The following is a 14,373-nucleotide window of genomic DNA, read 5'->3' on the forward strand; positions in this document are numbered from 1 at the left end:
GCCCCAACACACCCCGCGCTCGCCCCAACACACCCCGCGCTCGCCCCCCGCTCTGCGGGCACCCCCCGAACCCCCCCCCCCACCCGAAGGGTGAGTAAGGCGTGTGTGGAGTCTAATGACACACCGCATCCCTCTCTGTTACACGCGTGGGTTGGCTGTTGGGGGCTGAGATGCAAAAGAGCCATGCGAGATGATGATGATGATGATGATGAGGAGGCAGACGGAGCTCGGATGGGGCGTTCTGCGAGGAAGAGGCAGCTCCTCGTCCCCCTGTTTGGGTCGGGAAGTTCAGGAGGCGATGGTGGCGAGCGTGGGGTTTTTTTACACAGGTGAAAATAAGCGCGAGGAAAAAGGGAATATCTGGAGGGTTTAAATAGATGGCGAAGGTTTAATTAGCGCTGCTGGGGGGTGCGGCGGGGCCACGGCGCAGGAGAGAAGGCAAATTTCATGTTGGGATTGGGAGGAGGAGAAGGAATACGGCGAACGTGCCATGGAGAACAACAACATGGCCAGGAGACCCTGCCTGCAGCACAGCTCAGGCTGAGCCGGGAATGGTTCCTGCCAAGGGCTCAAGGGTGGGTGTTGTCTGTTTTTCTTATCTGGTCCTCAAAACGTGATTATCAGACCTGGAAACATCCACTGCTGAGGTGCGAATCGGGAAAGGAAAAAGGAGCTGGTGTAATAGGTGGCTTTCGGTGAGACTCTATTGAAGAGGATTTGCTGGCTGCGGTCACATGAGGCTTTTTATGGGTGGGGAGAGACACCTTAGATCATGGGTAGTTGGTGTGGAGGAATGTTTATCTAGGAAATGCGTGATGGCCCTGCAGTCGAATTGAGAAAATACAATGTATTGCAACTTGCTGTAGCCAAAATCTCATTTTTTTTGGCTTTGCAAAGGAACTATCAGGTGGAACAAAAACGCAGTACTGCTTGGGTGAAGATTTTAAACAGTTTGAGGTCTGTGGCCATTATGACTCTGGGTCTTCTAAGAAAATAAACATCCTATTTAGAGTTGGGTTTCTTTTTTGTAGTAACTCATGCTGAGGGCATCATAAATGCAAAAGACTCTGTGTGCTCCAAATTAGCCCCGATTTCCTTGGAGTGGAGAGGGGTGGCAGGGTCGTGTCCTGTTTGGATCTTGGCTGTGGTCGTAGAATCTTGGAGCAGACAGGCCTGCAGTGTAGACTGGTAATTACAGTGTGAATTACTGGTTACATATTCGGTGTAATTGGCTGAGTAATAGAATTTTAGAAAATAAACTCCTTATCAGTATTGATTGCGTTGTGGCAGTTCCTGTCTTGGTCTCATCTCTCTGTCTTTTCCATTGGTTTTCCCATGATCCTGTGTGAGCTTCTGGGTTGTTTTTAATTGAAATACATATTCTGGCCAAAAATATGTCTTCTAAGGTACTGAGTTACCTCTTAACATTTCAGGTCACATATTCTGCATTTACTTTCAATTAAACCTTTGGAAACCAGTGATATATATGTTGATGTTGAGAAATCCATGAGTGTGCCTGATATGTGCAGGGAATTTTTAAAAGATGAATTTTTTAATACATTACAGACAAGCATCCCTAACTTCCTGCTTGCAAATTCTCCTTTATCAATATTAATGACCATAAATGCAAACTGTGTAAGGCCCAAGTGTGGATCTGTGTAGTCTGTGAGCTCTTCAGGTTTGGGTTTATATATAAGTTTCCAGAAGAACAATTTAATGCAAGGCCTGCTTTGTGATGTATGAAGTTGTTTATAGTATATCTTTGTTAGTTTATAATCTTATATTTTGTTTAATTTCAGGATGCTTGTTAAAATTTGTGATAGTATATTGTGTCTTTTTATTAGGTAGCAAAAGGAAAACAATAAGAAGGCAGCCAGAAAACTCTAAAAACAACCCCTTGGCATATTAAAAAAGAAACCTGTGACTCTCCCAACTTAGTGCATGGTTTTTCTCATTAAAAAAAGAGAAGGATTATGTCTCTTTGTGTTTTATCTCAGTTTACATTTTCTAGAGGTGGTTGAGCTGAGAGGCTGGTAACACCTGTAACCCCACGTGGTGCAGCATTAAAAAAAATATTTTTCTTTCAGATATTTTTTCTACAAAAACAAAATCCTGCTTTCTTGCCTTTTTCACGTATACACATTGACTCTTTTCGACTTTTGAGGACGAATTTCCTTTCGAGCAGATGTGGCAAGATGATCTCCTTTGACGTCCGGGTGAGCAAATGGCTCTGAGGGTCGTTTCTTGCTGAGGCAGAGCTGATGGCAAGGGCTGGTGCTGAATCAGTGACCTCTCCTCCCTGTTCTCCCACCCACCCTCTCTCTGGTCCCCTGTCAAACCCCTGAGCTGGGTGAACGACCACTCTTTATTTTGTGGAGTTCGTTTCTCGCTGGATCAATAATCTGAACCTGACCTGGGGGACATGAGGGTGGCAGGAGGAGGATGCAGGAGTGGGAAATAGTGGCTGCTCTGTCCTTCATGGCAGCCCTGAGCTCTGAGTGGTTGATGCCAGCTGGGAACTCGTGTCTGGAGTGTTGCACAAAGCCTTAGGATGGCACCTCACAGTGGACGTGGTTTATTTATGTTTAGTCCTACACAAATACAGTCTTTCAAAGCCTTTGTTACCTCACTGATTATAACCTTTGTGATCAGCCCCATCAGTAATTTCAGGGTGTCTTGCTCTTTGTTTCCCATTGATAAATATGTGCCAAGCTCTAGGAATTCTTTCAGCATCCGTAGGACGTGCACAAGCTCTGTGGTGACACAGGACATGGTGACATTACCAGTAAGGGCTGTGGGAGGTTTCCACACCAGCAGTGGGAGCAGAACTGAGCCTGCTGCTTGGTTGACTCTTGTGCTTGATGTTTTCATCCAAAACATGGCCCCACAGGAGCTACTGTGAGGAAACTTAACTCCAATCCCAGTCCAAACCAGCCCGGAATGACACGTTCATTTGAACTTGAAGGTGGAGAATGTGCTCACTGGAGGTAAATTAGCATTTGGAGCTCACTGCACCTGCAAATATTTGATCCAGTGAACTGGATCATTCGTCTCTGGTTTATTTTCCTACTGGGTTTTATGAGCTTTGAAAAATCAAATTCTACTTATGTCACTTAGAATGATTCCAGCCCCGTTATTGTATTGGGGCTCAAATGTAGTTGTTTGGTTTACATTCATTTAAAAGGTAATTAATTTAAATACAAACTCTACATTAATTAGAGAAGGTAGTAGGTTGTTTTGTGTACTTAGATCAGGAAGGGAGGAATTGAGAATTTAGAGCCCAGCCTTGGAATTGTCCCATGTAATAGAGTTCCTTGAGGTTCTACTTCAGCAGTGTGGGATAAAAGGATGTAGTTTAATGATGAGGGTACTGGAAACACTGGAGAGGAATTTAGCATGGAATTGGCTGTGGGATTCTGATGGAGAACAGAAGTTACTGGGTTGAGAATAAAAATGCTGTATGTTTAGGGTGCTGTGGCAATGGGAAGGTGGAGTTTCAGCTCCTCAGGAGGAGAAATATTGGAATAATCTGAGTTCCCTGAGCACTCTGGATTTCTTCCTGGGCAGCACTTACTCCATGTCTTTCCAAAATTTGTCAAATAACAGAATTTATGCTGTGGCGTGAGAAGCTCCATCTCGAAAAAAAAAAAAAAACAACCCTCTGGAAGAGAACATTAATTAGTAATGATAAAACATAAAAAGTACCTTGTGCTTATTTGACTCAAGTTTGGGTTTGTGCCACGTTGCGTCATTGTTTGATTTCAAAGGAATCATTACTTATTCATGGCTTTTATAAAATGTGTGTAATGGTTGGGTTTGTGTGCCTTCTGCATAAAGCAAACCTTGCTCTTAAGTTTTGCTTCCTCAGTCATTTTTGTGATATTTTATAAGCTTTTTTCCTGCTCGGAGCAAAGGGCTTATTAACTAAAAACATTGGGTTTTTTTGGAATTTAAAATTTGAGTGGCTTTTTTTTTTTTTCCCCTCTTCCACCGATCCCACTGCTTTGCAAAGGTGAGAGTTATTCAGAGTTATATCAAGTTTAACCCGAGGTAGGAATCCTTAAGAGCTGATTTGACAGAGGCACACGTAGATTCTTGAGGAACACGCCGGATCCCGGTGAGTTCATGTTACTATTCCTGCACAGACAGGTCTCCACACGCCGGATCCGGGGCCCTGGTGCTGCTCAGGAACGATGCTGGGTGAGCTCATGGCAGGGAAGTAATCTGGGAGAGTGGTGTTCTCTCCTGAACTGGCATCACTGATGAAGGCAGTGATGAATCACGCGTGTTGACATTTCAGCTCTCAAACAGTATTTGTTATTTATTTGTCCTTTATGAAAAGAACATATTGGTGACTGAAGGAGCATCTTCCCCAGCAGACTGGGAGCTCTGCAGGGTGAGGGCTGGGCTGGCTGTCAGCTTGGCTGTTTGGCTGGGGAGGGGTTTGTTGTTGGAGATCTTTCATACTCGTCGTTTCGGAGTCTTGGAGCAACTCGTTGCTCGTTAGTTGTTCGCCGGTCCTTAATGAGGAAGAACGGAGTGGTGTGTCCCCAGTGGAGGTCCCGGGGTGGATGAATGACCCTTTCTTGCACCACAAGCAGTGCCATTCACAGTGCCCCGTTGCACACAAGTTCCTGAGGAGTCATCTGATGAGCGTTTGTGGCCCTGTTGTGCCGATCAAAGCGGAGCGGGCTCAAAGCTGGGTTTGTTCCTCGCTGAGCTGGGAGGGTGTGCAAATACCAAATGTGTGGCTGCCCTTCTCCCAGCCTTCCTGGGGCCTGGGAGGATGGAGAAGAGCTTTCTTGCTGCTCTTTCCTACACTTTCTTTTTAATCTGTCAATATATAACAATTTCTTGTAGAGTCGGTTGCATGGGGGACAGCAGAGATCTGGTCGTCACCAGGAATTATTTATCTTTACATCCAGTTTTCCATATGTTCTGTTTTGGTTTTTTGGGGTTTTTTTTGCCATTGGGACAGCTCACTTGGTTTTCAGAGCTCAGTGACACTTTGCTGAGTGTGAAATTCTAGATTTTCAGTCTGTAATACTTAAAACCTGAAGCTTGTATCACATCACTGCTGAAACTCAGCTGAATAGTTGAACTGCATCTTTCACCCTATTCCCTAGGGAATGTTTTTAAGATTAAAATACAGAATAGCTTGAGTTGAGGTAAAATTCCCAAATAACAGTGAGTAGGGTAAATGTGTTGTTTTTTGCCAGGTTCTTCACTTTATAGGTGAATATTTAATTGTCTTATTTTTACTTACATCAGCTTTAATTGCTAATTATGGTTGAATTGTAGTGATCTGAAATTTGAGATTTTTAATGACCTCATTAATGAAAGAAGTATTTTGGGTAGGTGAATCCTTATTTGCAATACAAGTCACACTGGGAATTTCTTATTAATCAGGGAGAATGAGAAAAGAGATGGTTAATTTGTGTTTTAGGGTAGGGGAACTTCTTGTTACTTACGTACTTTTAAATATTTTGGGTGTTTATTTCCTTTTTCCCTTCATGCCTCTATGATTTCCAGGGCAGGTGCAATAATATTTTGGTAGATTGCTGCTATTTTTCTGTATTCAGGTTATTTAAGCAAAATGCTTTTATAAAGCAGTCAGGAGGAAAAACCTCTACTGCAATTTGTATTTTTGAGATGCCTTAATGAGCGAGGCTCAGATATGGGTGGGAATGTTTCCCTCCTGTTTTATGTGTTCTTTTTTCAGCTGTCTGTCTTAAAAATTTGTGTTTCCTACATAGTTTGGAGGAGCAACTTGATGAACACGTATGAAACAGAGAAACCAGCAGTGCATATGAAAAAATACCAAAATTAAAGATGATATAAAATATCCTTCAGAATGAGAGTTTGAATATTTATGGTGGTGGTGGTGGTTCAAAAGCTTTAACTGATGCTCTTGAAAGTGCTTTAATGTCCTTAAGCTGGAAACAATGATGGTCTCTCTTGTGCCTGCCAGTCACCATTTTCACCTTTGAATTGTGGAGGGTGGAGCTGATTGAGCTGAATCCCGTGGTCAGTGTTTTTAACAGTTGGCTTAAATATTAGTGATAATATCAATGTTGTATTGATTGCTCTGATGCCAGTGGCTGCTTCTGTCTCAGTTTATGAAACGTTATTTCCAATGAAGTAAAGAAAAAATACAAGGAAAACTGGGAGAAGGCACTGAATTGAGTCCTGTTCCTGTGTGTAAAAGTATAAATATTGGAGGATTTAGATTCTTTCTGCAGTTGTTAAATGGAAACTGGTGTATTTTGTTTATTAATTTAGGGAAGCCACACAAACCAAAACAAGGCTTAGCTTTTGTTGCTCTTTGAGGAAGTTTTACCTGTCTGTGCCATCACCCAGCTGGTGATTCCCACTGGGAGCTCCTGGTCTCTCAGCTGTGCTGAACCAGGTGTCTGGGTAGAAGGTGGAAAGAATAATCCCATTTTCCTCTGGTTATTCCTGGTGTTCTTGCCCTGCAGTGACTCCCTGGTGGAGCTGAGCAGTTCACTGGAGTTCCCAGGCCTGGTTGGTCCCACCAGGCTGGGGCAGCAGATTCTGGTGATGCCTTTTTCCATCAGTAAAAATGAGCTGCTGCCATTTGCTTTTCTGGGGTTGGTTCTCATAAATTTGGCATTTTTAACGGGGAAATATAAGAAATGTGCAGCCAGAGTGCCCTGAACAATGAAGTGTGTATATTCCTGTGGTTAGTCCTTCTATTTACATCTTTAATAAGAGCTGATTTTCCCTTTTTGCCTTATCTCCCATTCTCTCCCGTGGGATTATTCTCTGTCTAGAAACTCTTTTTGATAGTAGGGTGCCCTTAATGTTCCAGATAATGATGTGAAGAGGCTCAGGAACGAGAAGATAAAGGTACAAAGCGCTTTTGTAGAAACGAGTTCCACGTTTTTAATGCTGAGAAATGGCACTTGGGAGTTCACCAGGACTTGGGGGATGCCAGAGTGGGGCTTGGAATTCCTCTAAAAAGTGATGTCCTTTCAGGCCTAAGCCTCCTGTGCCACTCCTGCTTCTCCAGGCTCCTTTAGGGTACCCACATTCCTGGTTCTGTGGCTCTGCTGGGTGCCTGGTGCAGGTCTGGGAGCAGGAAGGGGGTCGGTGGCTGAGCAGATAATTGGGATGGGCTTAACGAGGCTGCTCCTGCAAGTGCTGCCCGGGAAAGGCTTCAGCAAAGGGCAGATCAAGTGGGCAAACAGATAAACAACTTTCCATCCTCCAGAGATTTCATGGAACAGAACATGGAGGGGTTCTGAGAGAGGGAAAACCGAAGTAAAATAGTGTGGGAATAGATTTTAGAAATCTGTGATGCTTGAAGAAGAGAGCCAAAGGTCTCTGTGTGTGTGTGTGTGTGACTTTTATGAGAGTTGTTAAACTGAGCCTGGGGAGGGGTGCAAATGCACGTGGATATTGGGATCTGAATGATCCAAATCAATGCTTGCCTGCAGGTTTTGTTGTCCTGCCCCAGCGTGCAGCCCATGGTGTTCTTCACGTGATTTTATTTTTAAGGGCATTTGCAAAATGATCTGGGTTCAGGCAGGTCTTCTCTAAGTGTTGCTGTGTGTTGCTTAATCTCTTATTTTCTGCAGTTACTTAAGTTGGGGGTCTAATGCTGTTTATCTTTCCTAGCAGCTTTTGCAGTTCTGAGTAATCTTAGCTTAATAGATAATTAATATTTTATGAAGGGACAAATCTCCAGTTTGCTTGTTTAACGGGGATTTTTTTCCCTCTTATTCACATAATTTTCCTATTTAATTTTCAGTGTAGGATTCGATTAGAGGACCCTGACTCAGTCTCCTGCTGCTCCACGCAGTTTTTAGTGTGATAAGCTCAGCTTCACAGTCAGAACATTCGTGTTTGATCGAAATCTTTGAGAGCAGCTTTCCACTTCCAGCAACCTTTGGTTCCTACCAAGCCATCCCTTGGTGTTTTGCCTTCAGGAGCGGGGATTTAGTGTAACAGGCACCATGGAAAAAAGGGAATATTGTTCTTTGGAGGCTTTAAACTGTCATGGAGCTACATGTGCCTCCCCTCTTTCTCTTCAGACTGGTAATATCATCTATATCTTGATTTTTAAAATCCCAAGAAGCTGCATTGCTGACAGCAGGCAGAGCTGCTCCACCTCCTCAGCAGAGGTGGAAGGGACCATCTGGCACTATGTGGGTAGCAGTTATCCCAAAAAGTAATAACAGTGGGAGTTCTTGCCAGTTACAAGTTGTGATCACAGGCCAAATGGTGTCCTTCTAAATCAGTGTTACGTTTCCAAAGGCAAAGGAGATGCAAGGGTTTATTTTTGCCAACTTGAGAAGTATTTTCAGTCACGGGGGGGGGGGCTCTGCCGAGGGTTTTGGTCGCTGGCATTTGAGTGAAAGTGTGAGGGGAGTAAGTCAGGGGAGTATGGGCTGTGATGCTGCTAGACCAGCTCCCGGGCTCTAAAAAAAGGTGGCTTTTTTTGGGATTACGTAAACCTCGACTCTGGTTAGTCCATGGAACTGAGGAATGATTTTAAAAGGCTGTATAATGCAGTGCTCTGTTGATTTGGTTTAGTCTTTGCCCAGTGGGAACTGAAAGATCTCAGTTCTACATCTCTGGCACTGCTAACCAGGCTGGAACAAGCTGCTGCTGTAAAACGATGGGAAAAACGTTGTAACAAGGTGAAAATTTCCCTGTTCCCTTTTGCCAGGGTGGCCCGTGGTATTTTTGTGTGAGAAGTTGGATGTGGAACGTTCAGAAGTGCTGTTCAGTGGATGCAGAGCTGCTTAACAGGTTGCTTAGTAACCTGGATGGAGGAATTGAGTGTGCTGGGGAAACCTGTGGATGGCATCGGCTTCCAAGGGGTGGCAGGGATGGGAAGGAAGGACTGGATTCAAATGGGTCTTGAAAAATGGGAAGCTTAGAATATGAACAAGCTGATATCTCAGAGTTTGTTCTGAACAAAAACGGGCAGCAGGAGAAATGCAGAAAAACAGGAGCGACACAAAGTGCTGTGAAACATCTGAAAGGACAATTGAGAAGCGTTATTTGCGTGCACGCGGAGCAAGGGAGATGAAGAGGGGAACTGTGAATTTGTGACTTTGTTCAGACCCTGCAGACCTTGCTGCAGACTTGCCCAGCCCCTGACAACACTATGTATCAGTGTGGAGAAAATTCCTGCACAGACACAGATAAGTTTTCAAAGAGGGCTTTTGTTGGCCTTTATCAGGTTGTCTGGGTAGATGATGTAGCTGCTCTCGTGTACATTGTCTTTGCACGGGGCCTTTGCCAGGATCTTCCCACCCCCAGCACAGCTGTAGCTGCAGGAATCCTCATAAAATATCTGAGCTTTGCTTCAGACTCTCATTTCTTTGTGGACTTTTTTTTTTTCCACTACTTCTGCCTCTTGTAAATGTCCAGAAGCCACTGGACCAAATCTGGTCAATGCAGACTCTGTCCAAGCCTCCTGAATGCATCCATAGTCCTTTTACTGAGCCAGTTTTCCATGTTGTGCTGCTGGAGTTTGGATCTTTGGGAACAGAGATCACTGTTGAAATAGATGGGTACATGTGCAAATTTTTAAAGTGAGTTAACAAATGTTGTTAAATAAGTGCCTGAATGTGGTGGTTTAATCTGTTTACCAAACTATTTCTGTTTAGAAATACAGTTTAAGTCAGACAGGTATGAAGGAACTGCTGTGGAATAGTCACCTAAATCAGATAATTTTTGTGAGAAATTTAAGCACTTGGGTAAACCAAATCCATGATATAATTTTTAGGTGTCTGATATAATTGTGTGTCCTGCGTGTTCCCTGATGTTTCTTGGTAACAATTAAAATTCTGCGTTAAGAAATCTATAATGATTAACTTCAAACTCCTGCATTGCTTTTGTCCTCACAACCAGGCAGTTTTGCAGTTGGAAAAGCAGATCAGGCCCTACAAGGGGCTGGCTGTCACCTCAACTGGTGTTTTTAGGTGTTGTGGGCTTGGCTGGGATGAAACCACAACACGTGTGTTTTTATGTAGTCAAGGTTTTTTTGACCCCAGCACAACCAGTGCTGCAAATCAACATTCTCCACAAATGGAGGCAAATAAAAAAAACCTCTCCAAGTTTGGATAAAACCATCTTTAAAGGCAGATTAGATCATATGACATAAGCTTATTTAGCTGTTCATCATTAGCAGGAAACTCAGCAACTGTCCAAACCTTCCAAGGGATGAGTCTTTCTCTGCCTTGTTTTCCGTGTGTGTGCCCTGGGCTGGTTTTCCTCAGTTAAAGAGTAATAAAGTGTGCAGAGTAACCTTGTGGTGGTACTGATCACCCCTTTAGCTCTGGGTATGGTGTGTGGGGCTTTACCCTTCTCACATGTCACATGTGCCACCTGTGTTCCCGCATCCGACGCCTGGAATCTGCACTCGTGGAATTCGGGCGGCTCAAACCTCTCCTTGTCACCCGGCTGTGCTGCAAATCCCCGGATTTAGAGCTGGGGGCAGTTTGCTCACAGTCTAGACACTTGTGCTGAACTTGTGTGTGGTGAAGCCAGTGCTGCCTGCTCGCATTCAAGAAGTGTCTTTTCTGTATTGTATTAAGAGCTTATCCATATGCTCCGAGCTGGGAGCTCAGGAAGTCTGCTGGCAGCAGGCCTGCTGTTCCATATTCTGAGCTCAGGCTCTCTGTGGATAGTCAGGAAGAAAAAAAATAAAAAACAACCAACAAAAACCCCCCAGCATAAAGCGTGACAAGTTGTTGACTGCCTGATTTCTAGATAAGTTTCACAAGAAAATTTGAATAAATATCAATGTTGTGTGTAAGAAGCGATGCCACGTGAGTCATTGTGGTGTGAGCTGCAGGATGGGATTGAGGGTGAGATGGAGCAGGTTGGTTTGGGGGAGAACAGTCTCCACTTGAGCCTCTAGCACTGTGGTTTAGGAGCAAAAATAATGGCTGTTGGTTGGAACAGAGCAGAATGCCCCAAAAAACTGTATATATGTTTCATTTTGATGATAAGTGTCCTCTGTCCTTTATAATTTATCATCAGAAAGAGCATGTGATTTTTGCAATTAATTTAGACCAAGTACTATTTTTGATATGTTGTCCTATTTTAGAACTTTATAGGTGCAATGCATAATGTGTTGTATAAAGATTCTCACTTTTTTTTTACCTCCCAGACATCTTTCTCAGAGAAAACATTCATTTTAGTTCCACATCCACAGTCGTGTGTAGAGACTGTTCAGTTCTCTATAGGAAACAAACCCCAAATCTCTTTGAAATTGTAGCTAACAAAGCCATGGCTGTAAAAAAGCACTTGTTTCCTCACTGTCAAGGCTGGTTTTGGTTGTGGGGTTTCCCAAACCTGGGCTGAACTTCAAATGGTTTCAGTTTTTGGAGAGTTTTTATTCTGTGCCACCACCATAACATGGAAAACTGAGCTGAAATTTGTTCACTTGTCTGCATTTTCTTTTTTTCTTACTAATGGAGCTGGTTTGCAGCAGTTTATTTTATAATTTCATATATAAAAGTGCTTATAAGTGCTAAAGCTATAACTTAGCAATAATTAAGCATTGACTAAAGTAATCAAAAATATCCCCCATTTCATGAACAACAACAAAAAGAATAAATTCTGGAGCCTTTTCTAACTCAGTGTGGCTCCATCACTTCAGTGAATAATAGATGTGACTAAACCAAGCTTGGAAGAGTTTAAAAACTTAAGCCCCTAGTAATATATATAATATTATGGATAAAATAATCTTGGACACAACTTGGTGGTGCTGGGGCAGAAATAGCTCTTTGTTTGATGTAGTCTGTGTACACTGAGGCAAATAGCATCGTTTTCAAGTGTTCTGGAGGGCCTGTGTAGGAAGGAAAGTTCAGTGTCAGCCTGGAATTATTTTGGATAATTCAAAGGAGCTACATAATTGTTATGTAGGAGGCTTTTTTTTTTTGAATTTTTAAGATGCTCTGTAACACCTGGTTAAATATAACTAAAAAAGAGCCCAGCAGAAAGCACTGTGTGTCCTTGCTCCCTCTTGGAAAAGCCTGAGTTTCCAGTCCTGCTGTCGAGTTGTTGTGTCTGAACTGCTTGAATAATGGGAGTTGATCTGATTTAATTTTATTTATTTTTTTTTTTGATAAAACACAAATAGGAAATGGTTATTGAAAGTATAAATACTTCATAAAATTGAATTTCGTTATCTTCTTCCAAATAAGAAACCACTTAAAATATTAATCACTTGGCTTACATGTTTGCTGTGCCTAATTTGATGGAAAGCTGCAATATTTACAGCTGGCTGCTTTTTAGATAAAGGAAAGCCGTATTCAGGTTTCATGTTGTGTTATTTGTATCCCTCTGTGAATTCCAGGTTTGGGAAATGGGTTTTATCCACGTGCAGCTCACTAGCAGGGTTTTGCTAAATAACACATAGAAATCCTATGGGCAAAAATATGAAATAATGTGGAAATATTGTGAGAAAGCTCGAGAGGGAACCTGATATTTTTTTGGAGTGTATGTTGTTTCCCTCCCAAGGTTGTGTCTGCTGGTGTAGATATCAGATGAGGAGCTTTGCTTTTTGCATATTACTCATTAGAGGAACATCAGGTTGGTTTTCCTTCCTTTATTTGTGCTCTTCCTCTTCCTCCTCCCTCCCCCTTCTCATCCTGCCGTTGTTTTATCTCTGTTGAGTTGGGGCCAGGAATTGAGCTCTGGTCCCTCAGGTGGTGCAGCAGAGCCTTGGGTGGGACCTGCTGCACAAACACCACTGATCTCCCTCCTTACACGTGCTGGGGTCTCCTAAAATCCAACCTTTCCCATGAATTCTCCCAGCTCTCCGTGCTTGGGGGATTTTCATCCTTCTGCTCGTTCGCAGTGGGAAGGATTTCAGTAAATGATCACACACAGACACTCCTCCCTGCTCTCCTCTTCCATGGCCGTGCAAAAAGCTTCCTGTGACCTTTTAAATCATTAAAACGAGGCAAAAGCAGCCTGGGAAAAATGTTTCTACCCGGTCTCCAGATAATTAAATAGATGTGACAATTAACTAAGTGTATGGGAAGTGATTTTTTCTTCCAGGGGAGCACCAGTCTGGGCTGGTGGGCAGGACTGGGAGGCCCCGAGTGGTGGGTTTGGTATTTGTGGGGCTGAGCAAATCTGTGCTGCTTGTCCTTCATCCTGGGAGCTCTCCCAGAAAAAATTGGCATCCCCTTTTGTGGTGGTTTGAGACCCCCAAAAATCCAATTGCCAAGTCCAAGCCCCCCCTCCCACAACTCACCCCAGTGTGAGAGGGGTTTTCCAGACACCACACAAGACTCAATATTGGGGGGAAGGGAATTATATTACAATTATTACACAAATAAATGTAATGTAAGTGTAAATATATTTTTATATATTACTTTAGCTGCCTCTCTCTTGTTTCAGTTCTCTTGGTTTTTTTTTTCTCTTCTCCCTTGGTTTTGGGGGTTGGGGTGGGAGCTCTTGTGGTGAGGTTTGGAGACTTGGCAGGGAGCCAGCTTCAAACCACCTCACATCTCCAAAGGAGTCTCTTTTCTGGGAGCTCTGACCTCTTCTCTGTGTCTTTCAGTAAGCTGAAAAATCTTTTTTTTAGGATGGCAATCTGGCAATCTCCCCCTTTTCCCAGCATCCCTGGATCCCCTTCCGTCATGAAATGTTTGTCATGATGACCCTGCATCTATATGAGAGGGGTCAACATATATTTTCTCCTCCCTTGCTGCGAGTTGCAGGTCTGTAAATACCAGGGTTTGTATTTCTCAGAGCTGTCTTGAGCATCCTGAGGGTGAAGGAAGATGAGAAAATAAATTATTGCAGGAGAAGTCAATTAGGGAAGGTGAAATTGAGAGGGAGAACAGCAACAAGATGTTTCTGAATTTGTAAATGTGCTTCCTGAATAGATAATTGCATGTAAATAAGTATGCAGATAGGCTGGTGGGAAGAGTAACTGAAAAGTGGGGAACTTTAATAATAATGTATTTTGAAAAGCTTGTGTGATAAAGGCTCCCAGTCTCCTACTGGGGAGGTTAGAGAGAAGAAAAGCTTATCTGAGGATTAAGACTGACTTGGTTGAGTGATTTAAAAGTCAAACAGGATTTTGACACACTTATACCTGTGCTCCAAATGCCAGTCAGCATGTTCTGAAAACAGAACAGATCCCTGCACTCGAGGTGACTTGTCCAATGATGGATGAATGTGCAGCTGCTTTTCCTCCTTGAGTGCATCCATGTGGCCATTCCACGGCAGCTTGGATTAAAAATGTTTAAGATAATTATATTTTAATGTGCAAAGAAATGCAAAGATGAGAATTTTAAATGTTATTTAGCATTATTTTCCCTGGAATTTGTGTCTGCATTGTGTGTGGGGGGCAGTGGGTGTGTTACTGTG

The 14,373-nt window shown here is 43.1% G+C and overlaps 1 protein-coding gene across 5 annotated transcripts in view; it reads left to right on the forward strand.

Annotated features, from left to right (window-relative positions):
• Positions 1 to 14,373, forward strand: part of TANC2 (tetratricopeptide repeat, ankyrin repeat and coiled-coil containing 2) — a 228,425-nt gene that overhangs the window by 749 nt on the left and 213,303 nt on the right. The gene's annotated exons all lie outside the window — the stretch shown is intronic.

Source organism: Corapipo altera, unplaced genomic scaffold (genome assembly GCF_003945725.1).
Source record: "Corapipo altera isolate COAL_440 unplaced genomic scaffold, ASM394572v1 142, whole genome shotgun sequence".
NCBI classification, from domain to species: domain Eukaryota; kingdom Metazoa; phylum Chordata; class Aves; order Passeriformes; family Pipridae; genus Corapipo; species Corapipo altera.